The sequence below is a fragment of the Dermacentor andersoni genome, chromosome 2, assembly GCF_023375885.2.
Source record: "Dermacentor andersoni chromosome 2, qqDerAnde1_hic_scaffold, whole genome shotgun sequence".
Lineage (NCBI taxonomy): Eukaryota > Metazoa > Arthropoda > Arachnida > Ixodida > Ixodidae > Dermacentor > Dermacentor andersoni.
In genome coordinates this window covers 142,677,810-142,693,812 of record NC_092815.1, presented here as the reverse complement: position 1 = coordinate 142,693,812, position 16,003 = coordinate 142,677,810, and the positions used below count along the sequence as shown (strand labels likewise).

Below are 16,003 nucleotides of genomic sequence, written 5' to 3'. Positions count from 1 at the left end.
TGAGTAGCGGGAGCGTCCCTGTGGCCTGAGGGAGGAGGGGAGGGGGTGCTCCTTACAGAGGAAGCGCGGTCGTTGAGGTCACGCGCAGCCTCGTGAGCAGACTCATTGAAGTTCAGGGGAGCACCCTCGACCAACGCTACATGAGCGGGAAACCAGAGAATAGAATGATGCGTGAGAGCATACGAATTCAAGCCGCTAAGAAGATGAGCAGCTCGCTTAGCGATGCAACCCTTCTGAAAAGCCGGAACTGCCGTTTTGGAATCGCTATAGATCTCGGACCCACAACCGTCTAGCAGAGCGAGGGTGGCTTGCTCGGCGACTCTGGGACCTTAAGTGCGAATCGAGGCGCTATTGGAAACCTTGCCGGTGAAGTCGACCACAACGACGGCAAAGGTCTTCCCATCGCTGTACTCCGCGGCGTCGACGAAGCTTGCTCTGTCTTCTTACTTCATCTGTTTGAGGATGGCTGCTGCTCTGGCCTTGCGTCTGCCCTCGCTGTGGACGGGATGGACATTTCGGGGCACAAGGGCCACTTCGAACTTGTCTAGAATGCGCCTAGTGATCGGGGTACTGACCATCGGGAATCCAGCAGTGTGGTAACCCAGCTCTTCGAGTATGCGTTTACCTGCCGCTGTGGTGATCAGGCGAGTGAGGTGCTAGCGTTCTTGGGCTTCGGCAATCTCCTCGACGGTGTTATGTACGCCCAGCTTGAGGAAATCCTCGGTATGGGTCCTTATGGGTAGCCCAAGAGCCCTGTTGACTACTCTGCTGATGAGAGCGTTGAGCTTGTCTCGCTCCTTTCTGAGCCAGTTGAGGATAAAACTTGTGTACGCGAAGTGGCATAGTACGAAGACATTGATCAGCCTGATGCCTCGGTGCCGGTTGGCAATCCTGCGAACGAGGTGGAAAGCGTTGTCCGTCTTTGCGATGATCTTGCGGAGAGCCGTTCCGTTCCCGCCATTAAATTCGACAAACATGCCCAGGACCCGAATAACGTCGACTTTGAGCATCACCCCCCTCCCCCCTCACCGTCAAGAGTGCGAAGACTGATGCTGCTTTCGGAGAATGGCTTCTAAGTTTTGGGTCCACCTCCCTTCTCTTTTGTGTAAAGCAGAAGCGCCGACATGGCGGTGGAGCATCGAAGAACAGTGGGGCGGAGATACTGCTTGATCACATCGATCACCTCTTGCACGGCTTCTTCGACTCTGCCTTCACAGCCGCCGGAGCACCATATGGTGATGTCGTCAGCGTAGATGGTGTGCTTGACGTTCTCGGCGCGTGCCAACCACTCGGAAAGACCAATCATACAGATGTTAAGAAGTGTGGGGGGGATGACGGCGCCCTGAGGAGTACCCCGCCTCCTAGGAGCACATCTTCTGAGCGGAAGCCTCCAATGCGAAGCTTGGCTTTCCTGTCCGTTAGAAAAGAACTGACGTAGCTGTGGAATCTGTTACGGAGACACAGGTATGAAATGGTCTTGACGATGAAGGTGTGGAGCACGTTGTCGAAAGCCTTCTCGAGGTCCAGATCGAGCAGAGCCTTGACGTCTCTGGAACGGCCATCCACAATCTGATGCTTCATTAGTTTCATGGCATCCTGCGTCGAGAGTCCGGCGCGGAAGCCGGTCATGTTGTGCGTGTAAACCTCGTTGTCTTCGAGGTACCCGTTGAGCCTGTTGAGGATGACGCGCTCCATGACCTTGCCGACGCACGAGGTTAGAGAAATTGGCCTGAGATTCTCGATGTTGGGGGCCTTGCCGTGCTTGGGAATGAGTACCGTGCAAGCCGTTTCCATTCTGCAGGAACGACACCGCTCTTCCAGGACTCGTCGATCTTGTCGTTCAGAAAGACGATCGAAGTGTCGTCGAGGTTTCTCAACATTCTATTGGTGACTCCATCCGGACCCGGAGCAGGCTTGCGGTTGAGTGTGAAGATGGCCTATCTGACCTCGGCATCGGAGAAGTCATCGTCCATGTCGGGGCGAGGAGAGCCTCGCTAGTCCGGGAGTTGGGTCGCTGGATCACCATCGTGACGGACGGGCAAGTACTTCTGTACGAGTTTTGAGACGAGTCCATCGACCGTGTGAGACCTGGTGGCTTCGTGAAGAGTCCGGGCCAACGTACGCCTCTGATGTGACTTCGAGCCGCTTTCGTCGAGAAGGTGCTTCAGGATAACCCAGGATTTTCTGTTGCTCATCTGTCCATCGATGGATTCGCAGAGCTCGTCCCACTACTGCTGGCACAGTGCCTGACAGTGGTCATCAATGACCTTGTTGAGTTCTGAGATCTTCTTTTGGAGTCTGCGATTGAGTCTTTGACCCTTCAATCGGCGGAGGAGGGCGTTTTTGGCCTCGATCAGGTGGACGAATCTGCTGTCCATCCGCTCGCCGTCGAGATCGCGGTTTCCAATTTCTTGGTGGCCGCGGAAGCGTCGTTCCGGATGCCTTCGCACCATTCTTCGAGAGTGGCAGGTGCCCTGGCTCTCCCGCATTCTTCGAGAATCTTTCGAAAATGGTCCCAATCGATGAACGTGAATTCCCTGACACTACTCTGAGACACCTTGAAGTTGGTCTCGAGAATGTAGTGGTCGCCATCCAACTCCATGGCGGTGTTCTCCCAGCCCACGTCCTCGACGTTCCTGACGAAGACGAGGTCGGATGTCGAGTCCCGGGTGACGGAGTTGCCGATGCGCGTAGGAAGATCCTTGTCAGTGACCAGAGTGAGGCCCATCTCGTTAGCATCTTGCCGCAGATTGCACCCCTTGGTAGTGTCGTAGACGTAACCCAGCGCCAGTGTGTGTCGTGTCTTCCTCTTGTGGTTCGTCTTAGGTGTTTGCGCTGCAAGTTTAAGTGCAGAATTATGTACCAACTAGACTCGAATGTAGTTTTACTGAAACCCTAGATGCCGTACGGTGCGTTGAAGTCGCTGACGACGACCAAGGGTCGAGGGCTGGCCAAGTCGGTCGCTTTCTTAAGGATGGTCTTGAACTGTTTGCGCGATCCAGTCCCTGGTGTTGCTATCGATATTGAGGACGAACACGCTGTTTCTGCGCTGATTCGGCTGCGGTACGTGGAGCAGGATCTCAACCATGACATATTCGATTCTACCACTCGCCAGCTTGAGGTCGGGGTTGAGATGAGTCGGGCTTTTATCGATCAAGGTGCAAATTCCTCACCCCCCGGACTGGCCCGACACGGCCCTGGAGCGAGGCGGCGGAGGCTAATGTTTCCTGGAGAGCAATGACCTAAGATTTGACAGCGAAAGATCTGAAAAACTGCTGCAGAGGGGCTGTCTTGTTAGAATACTCCCTGCAATTTATTGCCAAAGCTCTCTTTGGATTTATCCATTATGGCTGACCAGACGGACTACCACCTAACGGGGCAGTTAGGGCTGAGCAATGACTGGGACCGCCTGTCGCCGCGCTGGTGGGATACTGAAGTCAAGCTTCCTTTAGCATGGCGGCAACGGTTAACGGTTGTACGACCGTATATTACGCATGCGTTCTCGGGAAGAGCCAATGGAACATTCCAGGCGGGAGCACGTCATCGACCGGCATCGAGCATATCAGGCACAACCCGTATCTCACCGCCTTCAGTGGGAGCGGCGGCACCACAACGACAATGTCGTTTAGACACGTTTGGATTGCCTCACAGGTTCGTTACTACTCCTATGTTTCGCAGTTACGATGCAACTGTTTGTGCCTTGTGCTGCCGCTCCCTGTGAAGTGCCATGATGTTTTGCATGCACTATGGTCGTACCTAGAACTCCTTTTGGCCGGGGACATAGAAAGCAACCCGGGCGCTCCTATTGAAGAAATGCTTGAAAAAAAATTTGGAAAAACAAACGCTACTAGAAGCACGGCTGACGCATATTGAAGGGAAGCTTTATTTATTTGCGGAACAAGGTGCAAAGTTGGCTACTATCGAGGCTACTGTTAAAAATCTCGATAGCACTGTTCAGCGTCAACAACAAAAAATACGAGATATTGAAGACAGAGCCCGGCGTAACAATCTGATTGTGTTTGGTGTAAAGGAAAGTGTTAACGAGACGCGAGAAGATTTAAAAGATAAGGTCTAAGGAGCGTCTAAAACGTGTTTTTTCGCTACAATACTGACTAATTACCTTAAAACATCACCTCAAAATTTTTGGCGATACGTTGCCCGATCAACGCCTACAATCAATGGAATAGTTGTAAATGATACCGTGTGCAACAATCCCCAAATTATTGCCCAAGAATTCAACACTTTTTTTGGTTCTGTATTCAGGTTAAGAGATGAGAGTGCTGCAATAGATTTAGAATGTGAGGACTATACTAATGATAGCATTTTTATCTCTAAAGAAGGTATAGTCGACATGTTGCTAAAATTAGACGTAAAAAGTGTACTGGTCCTAACAAAATACCGAATGAGTATTTAAAGCGATACTGTGAATGGATTGCATGCTTCTTGGTTAAAATATTTTCTCTGTCATTAATAAATTGTGCATTACCAAGTCAATGGTTATTAGCGAGGATTGTGCCTGTTTATAAGGCGGGAGACAGGCTAGACATTGGGAAGTACCGTCCGATATCCATAACTTGTACGGCTTGCAAAATCTTAGAGCATATAATTAGTAAACAGTTAGCAGAATATATTGAAAGCAATAACATTTTTTACAACGAACAACGTGGTTTTCGAAGGCGTCTGTCAACTGTCACGCAATTATTTGAAACAATACACAGTTTGTGCAGAAGCCCTAAATTGTCGCGAACAAGTTGATGTCATCGCTCTGCATTTATCAAAGGCATTTGATAGGGTTAGCCATAGCAAGCTAATTGAAAAGCTTTATGGGTATAGTGTCAATTCAAAAACTATTAAGTGGATTCAGGCTTACTTATACAACAGACAACAGTTTGTTGAAATAGATGGCGAGTGCTCCTCTTTCTTTCCTGTATCATCACGTGTACCTCAGGGGTTGGTTTTGGGTCCAATTTTGTTCCTACTGTATATTAATGCATATCGCAACTGATGTACATCCTATGATTGAAGTGCGGTTGTTTGCCGATGACTGCCTCTTGTTTTGCCGCGTGAAGACTGTTTCTGATCAAGAACGACTAAATGATGCATTATGTCGAATTTATAACTGGTGTGAAAAATGGCATATGCAAATCAATTTTGATAAATCTGTTTGCATGACAGTTACGAATAAGATAACTCCATTGATGTTTTCGTACGCTGTAAATAATAATGTAATTAAGCGTTCCACAAAGCTCAAATATCTTGCGGTAAGAATCACTAGTAACCTCAACTGGAATGAACACGTCGAAAACATATGTGGATCAGCGCAGCGCAAGGTTGGCTTGTTACGGCGTAAACTGAGAGATGCTGCACCAGATGTTAAACCTAAGGCATACACTACCATGGTTAGACCAAATTTAGAGTATGCTTGTATAATTTGGGACCCTCATCAACAATACATAACAGATAAATTAGAGCGCATTCAGCGAATGGCGGTTAGGTTTATTTTTTTTCTGATTACGACAAAACTCACTCGGTAACCTCCATACTCGTCAGGGCTGGTTTACTACGGTGGCTCTGCGCAGGAAAATCGCACGCTTTAAGTTTTTATATCAATTCTATAACAATAAGCTGAACCTGAATTCCAGTTTGTATTTGAAGCCTCCTGGAAGGGTTTCACCACGAACTAATCACAATTACGCTATAATGCCTTATGTGCCAAAATTTTATGTCTTTAAGTACTCTTTCATTGTCAAGACAATTGTTGAGTGAAATAAATTGAAATCTTGTGTTTTTCCGAGCAATAGCATGGTTGACTCTTTTGAAGAAAACGTGACTGCGTTCTTTGCGTGAACTTTGTGCACTGTATTCCCACCCTGTAACAGCCCGGCAGGGCTCACAGTATTGGAAATAAATAAATAAATAAATAAATAAATAAATAAATAAATAAATAAATAAATAAATGAGTCATTCGCGCCTTAATGGCGTCGATGCGATCTGCGAGAGCTCCGAGGCCCCTGTTGAGGTCCCCGAGCGCAATATGAATTACCGAACGCTATCGGTGAGGAAACTGACGCTAGCGGTGACCTGTTTGAGGCCGTCTGCCAGCCCAACGAGAGTTTTCTTAATCTCGCTGACCTCTGCGGGCAACGCTACCTATTCACATGTTTGTTTGACTACTGCCCTGCGTTTGGAGGACGTCGCAGTACCGTCTACAGGAGCTGGGAATGGAGTATCGGTGGCCCTGACTGACGCACCGTAACCCGACACATTGGAAACGAGTTTCCTGATCTCTGCCATTTCGTTAACTAGACTCTTGAACGTGGCCGTGAGGTCATCGTTCTGTTTGTTTAAGGGAATGACTTCGGTGTCCCTAGCTTGCTTTGGGGGTGGGTAGTTACGAGGGGCCGGAGCAGCCTCAGTATTGGTGCCAGGCTTGGGACGTGCCAGATCGGCCCAAACGAGGGTCGGCTGCTTCCCGCAACATGTGGAGGCGGGCTGTGGTCTGGATGCTGGCTGGGTTCTGGAACCCGGGCGGCCCCTGAAACCGTATCTAGATCACGATCGGACCCGGGATCTTGGCCTCGACCTAGCCCTGGAGACGGAGCAGCTCCTGGTGCGACCGCTGGAGTGGTCACGAGACCTGGATCTCACCCTGGACCGGGAGCGGCTGCAACCGTACAAGCGTGGAGGCGATGCTTGCCGGGCTTGTTTCGCGCCCTCCTTATGGGCGGGAAATGTGCGGCATTGAGGGCGCGGGACCGTTCGCCCCGTTTGCGCCTGACGAGAAACGGCGTCTGAAATCTTCTCTTGCACTCCTTGGCGGCGATAAGGGTAAAGGTAAGCTTCGTCACCTCCCTGTCGTCACGCTGTCGTCGTCACAACATTTACTACAACCCTAGGGTCCGTGTTGTCTAATACCGTAAGCCCATATGTAAGTATGTGTTTGGGGTCGTGATGCCGTCGTGGTCGATACATCATCGTCATTCCAACTTTGTAATCCGTCTCTGGACATACCGTCGTCATCATGCCATGGTCGTGACACAGTCATCGTCACGCCGTCGTCGTCACGCTGTGATTTTATCACTGTCATCACTTCTGTAACGCCATCTAATTGTCACACCGTCATCGTCATACCGCCTTCGTTGTTCCACAGACGTCAATCTTTCTTCACTTCATTTTAATCATACTGTCGTCATTCAGTCGTGATTATGTCACCCTTGTCATGTCGTTATCGTCAGACAGTCGCCATTGTGCCTTTATTGTCACACCATCGTGGTAATGCTGTCACGGTCGTGCCAACATCGTCGTTATCAGACTCCCGTCACGCCATCCTCGTCACCACGCCATCGTCATTATACAGGCTTTATGATACAATCATCTTCACGCGATTGTCCCTATACACTCGTCGTCATCCATTTGTCCTCATGCCGTTGTCCTGCCATTGTTATTCCTACATCATCGTCATGTAGTCGTTGCCATACCATCGTATGGATCTCATCCCGGTCCGTCCATCGTCATCATTGTTGCTTCCACGTCCGACTTTCACCATGCCGCCATCGTCATACTATTTCCCTGATGGCATCGCCCTCATGGTGTCGTTTAACTATAGTCACCACTTCGGCATCGTCATCTGATTGTCGCCCTGCCATCGTCGTCAAGCTACCTTCTATGATTCATCGGAGTCATTACTTGTTCGTCATTGGATTGTAATCATGTTATCGCCATTCAATCTCGATAATGCTGCCGTTGTCATGGCATCGTCGTTATATAGGCAATGCCATGTATCCTTTGTCATACTGTCACCGTCATGCCGTATTGGTCATGCCATCACCTAATTCCAGTCTGGCTATCATCATCACTTCAGCTTCTTCGTATGGTTCTCCTCATGCCGTCGTTGTCGTCATGCAGGTTTCGGGCCACAGTCATCGGCACGCCATTATGATCATAGATTCATCGTCATTAAACTGTCCTCATGCAGTCGTCATGCTTTCGTTGTCATACCGCCCCCATGATGCCGTCGCGGCCCGCCGTAATCACGGTGACTTCGACATCCGACTCTCATCATACCACTGTCATCGTGCTATCGTCGTCACGCTGTCGTTTCACCATAGTAATCACTGCAGCATCGTCATTCCATTGTCGTCATACAACTTTTGTCAATCTATCGACGTCATTCCCAGTTCGTCATTTTATCGTAGCTATCGCCATTCAATCGAGATTATACCGCCGTTGTCATGCTATCGTCGTCATTTCCTCATCGTCACATATACGCTATCATGCATCCTTTGTCATTTCGTCGTAGTCATACCGTCTTGGCCGTGTCGTTACCGTCATTCCCGCTCCTTCATACCGCCGTCGTCACGTCATCGTCGCCATACGGTATCTCACTGTCTTTACGTCGTCATCGTCACGTGGTCGCTATTTCGTCACTATAATTTAAGAATGTGCATCTCAGTGCCGTCACGCCGTCGTCGTTATACGCCTTTGTCGTTCAATCAATATCATTCCTTCGTCATTCCATCGTTACTGCGTCGGCGTCATACAGTCTTCGTCATAGATCCATGCTGATGGGCCACCTTGGCATGTGAGTGCCATAGCAGAGTGGGACGATGTCGCAGTATGTGGCATGTAGCCGAATCAACGAAACTATATTTTCCATTGCACGTGTTAAATAAACGTCACTTCAGGAATATGGTCTGTCGCTACGTCTCTCTACTGCTATTCACACTACGCTCAACAGTCTTCGCGAGATGAGTTATGCCGTAATGTTCTAAAATTATTTTTGTTGAAAGAAAAAATGGACACATATTATGCTTTATATAATTTATTTTTTTGAAAATTCATCAGATGTTTCGCTCAGATTATTATTAGTTGCCGTGCATCTCTCGCACTGTAGTGCGTGTATTTAGCCTACACGGCTACTGCAGCTTATTGCGCTATAATAGCTCATGTAAGCACTAATTATGTGCGCGCTACATCTGGCAATCTTAGAAAATGTGCACACACAAAAAAATAAACAAGAAACACCTGGAGCTGAATTTTCAGCGAATATTTATTATTCTTCAGATTTGATATTTTTATTCCCAGAAGTATTCATGCTGCAATTTCTCTTTGAAAGCACGTGCAAACAAAACCTACATGATTAGAATATAGCATAAAACTGAAACAATGCACTAGCACCTGTATTATTTCCATCTATTTACTCTCAGCTGCAGATTCAGTGCGTGTATTCACTGCAATTCTGCGTGTATTCGCGAGATTCTTTCACGCTTCGGAAAAAATGTTTTTATGCAGCACGTACTGAGCAACAGAAAGCTGTTTCTGGAGTTTTTCGTTTTGCTCTTCAATTTTCTCATTGTCACTTTTCATCCAATTAGAACATTTGACATGTTGATTATTGATTTAAGACTTATTATGTAATTAGGCGGAATGCGAAAAATCCGAGTATTTCCAAACAACTTGGTTCTGTCCAGCTGCGTGATATTTGCATATTTTTAAATCTTGGCGCATGATAGTTGGAACACCCTGTATATAGGAAGTGTATGTCTCGCGTGACGAACGATAAATGTTTGAACTGCCTAGTTTAATTTAATCCTTTATAGAAAATTGATTATTCAAGCAACCCAGACTGTCATGTCGCTGTTATCTGCAATGTTTCTCAGTATCTTGAAATGATTATACAAGGTACCGAGTTCAGATTTGGGGAAAAGGAGGGGAGGGGGCATGCTAAGTCTAATAGGTGGCAAAACATTCGCGTTCATGCCATAATTAGGAGGGTTGCCAATAATTACTGAACCCTCGTTTTTCCTTGCTATTTTCATGCGTTATGCAAGGTTCATAGTTGGTTTTCTTGGTGTCCTAGATGAATTAAACAAGGCTTCTGTTCTATAGTTGGTGAAGGACCACGTTATGGGGAATACGTATGTAAAATTCAAACTGTGTGAGTTAAATACGACCTTTGCGCATGGAAGTAGCTCCGGAGCGTGCGTTATCAGTGTTTTACTAGTAACGCAAGATTTGGCCCGTTGTCTTAGCAAAACTACGTTTTTACTACCGAGGTCAAACTTACTAATATGGGGAAACGCTATGGCAAATTCATGTCCAGTGGATCAAATATAGCATTTGTAAAAAATGGTTTAGCAAACCTTTCAAAGCGTTTATACGCTATGTTTACCTGTGTACCATGGAACATTAGGTTACAAACAGTTTTATAACTGCGCAAACAAACTATCACAGAGAGAGAGCACGCAAGGACAGGCGCAGATTCCAACTAATCTTTATTCCACAATGACCACATATGAGTACGTCTCAGAAATACACCACTGCGCGTGCGCGGAGAAACCATAATCACCCAAAAACTTTGTTCAGAACTTTGTTCAAGTAAATAAATAAATAAATAAATAAATAAAATGGTTCAGTAACTATTTGCGACGCTCCTCATTAGGCCAGCAGCGTGAAAGTTTCGTCACCCTTTACTTATAAAGTGCCCCATATTTTCGCTAAACGTAAACTTGCAACGTAATTAACATAATTTACGGCCAAGACGCACAAGGAGGATATCCCCTTTCGGTCTATCGTGAGTGAAAGAGGAATTGGCAGAAAGATGTAAGCAGGTTTTTGCAGAAGTGTTCGTCGCACCTAGAAGTGATCGACCCGTTTGAAACAAAAAACTCTGAAGCTCTTACTAAGTTTATACCGCCGAACGACGACATTGGCCATGCTTTTTCTATTGACACAAGATTGGTTTTATTCGGCACCTCAAGTTTCATTGCTTCAGGCTGTTCAAAAATATATTGACGTTAATGGCGAAGTGTCTTTTCATTATTCTGCTGGATTGAGTGTTGATAGGTTTTTAGCGTTGCTTGAGTTTTACCTCATCTCTATCTTCGTCCAGTTCGAAGAATTTTATGTGCAGAAACAGGGCATATGCATAGGTTCCTATCTTGCTCCTATCTTGTGCAATATTTTTTATCGGAATTACACCGGAAGAAGCCGAAGGCTGGTCGGCCTCCGGCAAGCGCATCAAGCAAATCATGGCCGGCAAGGAAAACGGTGAGTCCGCCGCCATTACTCGCCAGTCGAGACCCAGGACTAGGGCCAGCTTTGCTAAGAGAGTTGCAGCCTCGTAAAGAAAGCGGCGAGGTTGCCGACAGACATGCCGAAAGAAGACACCAAGATAGTCATTAGAACACGTGGAGGTCTCAACGTAGCGAGAACTGAGGTTTCAATAATTATGTCGGCCGTCATGACGGCGGCTCGAGTAGCGAAGGAAGAAGCCAAAGCATACACCATCTGCACGAACGCGCAGCAAAACATCATCGTGGTCAGCACCCCGGACGAGAGGCGTGCCAGGCTATACTCTAAGGTCAAAGCTCTTAACATAGGAGGCAGGACATATGAAGTCAGCGCCTACCGAACGGCGCCGGACGGAATGGTCAAGAGAGTCATCCGAGGCATAGCCGTAGACGACACCCCGGAGGAGATAGCCGAAAACATCCTGAACCCGTGCAACCCCCTAGCGGTGGAGGCGTACAGAATCGGCAATACAACCACGGTGAAAGTACTCTTCGCAGGACAGAAAGTACCGAACTTCGTCAAGTATGGCTCGATATTAGTCAGGTGCGTGCTTTACCGCAAGCACTTTGACGTGTGCAGGCAATGCGGCAAGGTCGGCCATAGAAGAGACGTATGCCCGAATCCCAACACCAGAGTGTGCTTCGGCTGCGGAATCGTGAACCCCAGCGAAGATCACAAACGCGAATGCAAGCGCAAGTGCAAGCTCTGCGGGGGAGAGCATCCAACGGGCGAGAGGCAATGCAAGAACAAGTACAAGATGCCGTACGTGGTCAAAAAAGGGCAATGGGAACGCAAGATGGAAGCCATGCAGCAACAACCGGATCCGGAAAGCTTTCCGCCGCTGCGAGCGCCGTCTGCCGAGAGACCTCGCGGGGAATCGAGGCAGCGCGACAGCAGCCGCAAGAGGGACAATAGCAAGGGAGGCAGGAGCACCAGCCGCCACAGACCCTCGCAGTCGAGGGAGAGGGTCGCCTGGGCCGACGCAGTCAAGGCAAACATGGCAGAGAAGAGACAACCACCAGTGCAAAATGCCGCGAAGAAGATCCAAGAAGAGAACGGGGTGGTAAAAGCTCTGAGAGACGAGATGAGATGCTAAAGCGGAGAATCGCCGAACAGGACGCAACCATCAAGGAAATCAACGAGAAGCTAGCGACATTACTTGTCTTCAAGCAACAGCAGCAGCTGCTGCCGAAGCCCGCACAAGAGAGGAAACAAGAAGAGATAACCGAGGGCGAACCACAGGTCGAGGTGGACCCGAGAGCCACGAAAGAGGCGGGACCGGCTCCCAAGAGGAGAGCCATAGAGGGTGCCAAGGAACGAAAGATAATGGAGAGAATCGAAAAACAGGACGACAGACTCGACCGTCTTGAGGCGACCAGCAAGGTAACCAACGAACGCCTCACTGCGCTCGCGCAAACAGTTCAGCAGATGACAACGAACATACAGAGCACGATCCAGAACATGATGGCGCAGATGCAAGCACAGCTGCAGACGCAGGTACAGGCACAAATACAAGGTATGGAAGCACAGATCATCGCCAAACTGCAGCAATTATGGACGGGACAGCACGTACAGCAGCATCCACACCGCCAGTGAGAGACCTCTTGGTCTGGCACTGGAACTTCAGCGGCTTTACCGGTGTTGTAATCGCACCGCTGGCACGAGTTGTTGGAACCTCAATGCTGACACCCGTTGTTGCAATCGGGTCGCAAGCCCCAAGGGTAGCGTTGGCCTGGCGGCCTGGGGCACTGGAAGCATCCGAAGGTCTCGGCAAAGCATGAGTCGACTGGTAACAGAACAACTGGTTTATTCTAACATCGCAAAAGAGCGGGCGGTCAGGTCGACCGAAGTGAGAGACGGGAGAGCACGTAACTCGACAGAAGAAATCGGAGCCTCTCTCTCGGCGTCCGGGGGCAGCTGCTCTTATAGTCTCGGAGTTGAGGGCGAGAAGGAACGCCTCGTCACTGGCGCACGTGACGGCGCCACGGACGCGCTGAGAGACAGGTTGAGACGAGTGTAGTGACGCATCGCCAACCCGGCGCCGATCAGACCTCCTCGCTTCACACTTGGGGAGCTCCTCTCCCCGGCTGCCGCGCTTTGACAAGCGTGGGCACACACACACACCCGCGCACACGAAGACACGTGGCACTGAAACACGCCTGGACGCGCTTGGCGGGGAGACTGCGGGAGCTCCGAACGGGCCAAAATGTCCGCCGCTTTGAACGAAGCTCCGGCGTCCGTTGCATCCGCGCCGGCTATACCGCGCGTTGTAGGCGAAACGTAACAGACCGCCCCGCCGGGGGAAGGAGATCCCGATGGTCAGGGGACTGCATCCGCTGTCCGGAGGGATGTCGCTTGATGATGCTCATAACCGAAGTCGGTCGTCCTTCGGCGTTTCTTGAGCGCAGCGCACGGAGAAGGCCTCGTTCTCTCGTTCAGGTTCACACAGGACACTGCAAAGTGACTTCGGGAGAGTTGACATTTTTGTTCTCGTTCCCGGCAAGCGTTAGAACCACGCCGAAAGTCAACCGCTCAGTCAGCAAACACGGCACAACCCTCACTAAGCCCTGCCAGGCTCTTTCCCCTTTTATACTACTGCCTAGTTCCTTACAGTAGTTTAGCAGCACTCAGAACGCGTCCACAAATCGGAAAATTGCACTAGAAAGCACGTCATCACTTTGAAACACTACACAAAAGCAATATGTTAAAAATCCTGCCTCAGGAAGAAAAACATCAGTAACAAACAATTTTGAGGCTGATTCCCACGTTAGGGGCTTCGACTTAAGCCATCGGCGTTACCGTTGAGACTCCCCTTTTTGTAACGCACCTCAAAGGAATATTGTTGCAAAGCGAGGCTCCAGCGCAGGAGGCGGCCATTTGTGGAAGAGATGGTCTGCAGCCATTGGAGAGGGCAGTGATCCGTCTCGAAGCATGCGAAGCGGAGAACGCAGCGAGCGACCGTACACCAGCTCAGCTGGCGAAAACCCCGTAGCCGCATGCGGCGCGGTCCGTAATGCAAACATTACCCCAGGCAGACACAGCTCCCAGTCAGTTTGATGTTCAAAACACAATGCTCTCAACACGCGCTTCATGACGGAGTGGAGCTTCTCAACGGAATTCGACTGGGGATGGTGCACTGAGCTGTGTAACAGCTTTACCCCGCACCTTTCGAGAAAGGCTGTCGTCAAAGCGCTAGTAAATACTGTGCCCTGATCTGATTGGATTTCCGCAGGAAAACCAACTCGCGCAAATATGGACAGTAGTGCATTGACTATCTCAACTGAGCTTAGTTCTTTAAGCGGCACTGCTTCAGGGAACTTTGTCGCTGGGCAGATCACAGTCAAAATGTGTCTGTACCCCGTGGCTGTTACCGGCAGAGGTCCCACTGTATCAATAACGAGCCGTCTGAAAGGCTCCGTAATGATAGGTACCAACTTCAACGGCGCCCTCGATTTGTCCCCTGGTTTGCCCACCCGCTGACAAGTGTCGCATGTCTTCACAAAGTGGTCTGCGTCCCGAAAACACCCTGGCCAATAGTACTCTTGCAAGAGACGGTCCTTAGTTTTCTTAACTCCTAGGTGTCCGGACCACGAACCCCCATGCGACAAGCGCAACAGATCCTGACGATAGCATTGAGGCACGATCAGCTGATCGAACTCCACTCCCCTGCGGTCTAGATACTTCCGGTACAGGACGCCACCTCTTTCCACAAAGCGAGCATTTTTCTTGGCGATACCTTCCTTGACAATGCAGCGTATGTTTTCTAGGCTGCCATCCTTCTTTTGCTCGGCTATCAAAGCCGCCCGGCTGACTTTTAGCAACCTATTAAGTCCGTCTGACGTAGGCGCGATGAGCAAATCTGCAGATAGCTCTTCTAACTTTCCCGTGTCGGGCATTTCCTCTCCAGTATCTGGTGCCTTTAACGCTACAGGCTCAATCTTATTCAGTTCGGGCGTGCTCTGAATATCAGCTTGCTGCGCCTCTGACCCTTTCTCATCGTTCGACAACGTCGGTCCCGCAACTACCGCCTTTGCAGCGAGCTCCCGAACCTTTGATCTGGTTAAGGCCTGAACGCTAGCCTCACCAAACAAAAGCCCCTTCTCGCGCAGGAGGTGATCGGACCTGTTCGAAAATAGGTACGGGTACTGGGGGGGGCAGCATAGATGACACTGCGGCCTCCGTCTCAAGCGCTCCGAAAGGTCCTTCAATAAGCACTTTTGCTACGGGCAGACACACGCTATGAGCTTCCACGGCTTGCTTGATCCATGCGCACTCGCCCGTGAACATATCGGGTTCTACGTAAGAGGGGTGAACTACATCCATCGTAGCTGCGGAATCGCGAAGCACTCGGCACTCTTTCCCGTTTACGAGGAGGTCTCGCATGTAAGGCTCGAGAAGCTTCATGTTCTCATCAGTGCTGCATAATGACAAAAACACGACTTTTGTTTTTGTTTCTGGACACTGCGCCGAAAAGTGACCCGGCTTCTGACACTTATAACACACGCGCACTTGCCTCGTCTTGAACCGCTTTCTGCGTTCGGCTTCGGTTGCCGCCGTCTCCTTACGTTCGGTCGGACTGCTTTCACTCGCATCCGCACTACGTGTGTCCCCCTTTGCTCTCATGGGCGTGAACTTTGGCCTCTCAAACTTGGAGCCAAATTCACCCTTTTGACCGTCCTTAGCTCCGCGAGCCCGACGCGTCACAAACTCCTCGGCTAGCTCAGCGGCTCGAGCCACCGTACTAACGTCTGGCCTATCCAAGACCCAGTACCGCACGTTCTCAGGTAACCGACTATAAAACTGTTCCAGCCCGAAACACTGCAGAACTTTCTCGTGGTCACCAAACGCTTTCTCTTCTTTGAGCCACTCCTGCATGTTTGACATTAGCCTGTAGGCAAACTCTGTATATGACTCACTTTTGCCTTTCTCA

General features: G+C 49.5%; 1 pseudogene; it reads left to right on the top strand.

Moving 5' to 3' along the window:
* Positions 1–1,932: 1,932 nt before the first annotated feature.
* LOC126540968 (uncharacterized) lies at positions 1,933–12,669 on the top strand (annotated as a pseudogene).
* The last annotated feature ends 3,334 nt before the right edge of the window (positions 12,670–16,003 follow it).